The following is a 1,131-nucleotide window of genomic DNA, read 5'->3' on the forward strand; positions in this document are numbered from 1 at the left end:
ATCATGGAAAAAGCAAGAGAGTTCCAGAAAAACATCTATTTCTGCTTTATGGACTATGCCAAAGCCTTTGACTGTGTGGATCACAATAAACTGTGGAAAATTTTGAAAGAGATGGGTATACCAGACCAGCTGACCTGCCTCTTGAGAAACCTATATGCAGATCAGGAAGCAACAGTTAGAACTGGACATGGAACAACAGACTTGTTCCAAATAGGAAAAGGAGTACCTCAAGGCTGTATATTGTCACCCTGCTTATTTAACTTCTATGCAGAGTACATCATGAGAAATGCTGGGCTGGAAGAAGTACAAGCTGGAATCAAGATTGCCGGGAGATGTGCTCGCTTCGGCAGCACATACACTAAAATTGGAACGATACAGAGAAGATTAGCATGGCTCCTGCGCAAGGATGACACGCAAATTCGTGAAGCGTTCCATATTTTTGGGAACGCGGGTATACCTGTGGTGGATTCATTTCGATATCTGGCAAAACTAATACAATATTGTAAAGTTTAAAAATAAAATAAAATTAAAAAAAAAAGATTGCTGGGAGAAATATCAATAACCTGAGATATGCAGATGACACCACCCTTATGGCAGAAAGTGAAGAGGATCTAAAAAGCCTCTTGATGAAAGTGAAAGAGGAGAGTAAAAAAGTTGGCTTAAAGGTCAAAATTCAGAAAACGAAGATCATGGCATCTGGTCCCATCACTTCATGGGAAATAGATGGGGAAAGAGTGGAAACAGTGTCAGACTTTAATTTTTTGGACTCCAAAGTCACTGCAGATGGTGACTGCAGCCATGAAATTAAAAGATGCTTACTCTTTGGAAGGAAAGTTATGACCAACCTAGATAGAATATTGAAAAGCAGAGGCATTACTTTGCCAACAAAGGTTCGTCTAGTCAAGGCTATGGTTTTTCCAGTGGTCATGTATGGATGTGAGAGTTGGACTGTGAAGAAAGCTGAGCACCGAAGAATCAGTGCTTTTGAACTGTGATGTTGGAGAAGACTCTTGAGAATCCCTTGGACTGCAAAGAAATCCAACCAGTCCATCCTAAAGGAGATCAATCCTGGGTGTTCATTGGAATGACTGATGCTGAAGCTGAAACTCCAATATTTTGGCTACCTCATGA

General features: G+C 40.6%; 1 non-coding gene across 1 annotated transcript; it reads left to right on the forward strand.

Annotated features, from left to right (window-relative positions):
* Positions 1-334: 334 nt before the first annotated feature.
* On the forward strand, positions 335-441 carry LOC113891960. Its single transcript, XR_003510934.1, has one exon. It is a non-coding gene; the product is annotated as a U6 spliceosomal RNA (small nuclear RNA).
* Positions 442-1,131: the final 690 nt, after the last annotated feature.

This window comes from Bos indicus x Bos taurus, chromosome 4 (assembly GCF_003369695.1).
Source record: "Bos indicus x Bos taurus breed Angus x Brahman F1 hybrid chromosome 4, Bos_hybrid_MaternalHap_v2.0, whole genome shotgun sequence".
Lineage (NCBI taxonomy): Eukaryota > Metazoa > Chordata > Mammalia > Artiodactyla > Bovidae > Bos > Bos indicus x Bos taurus.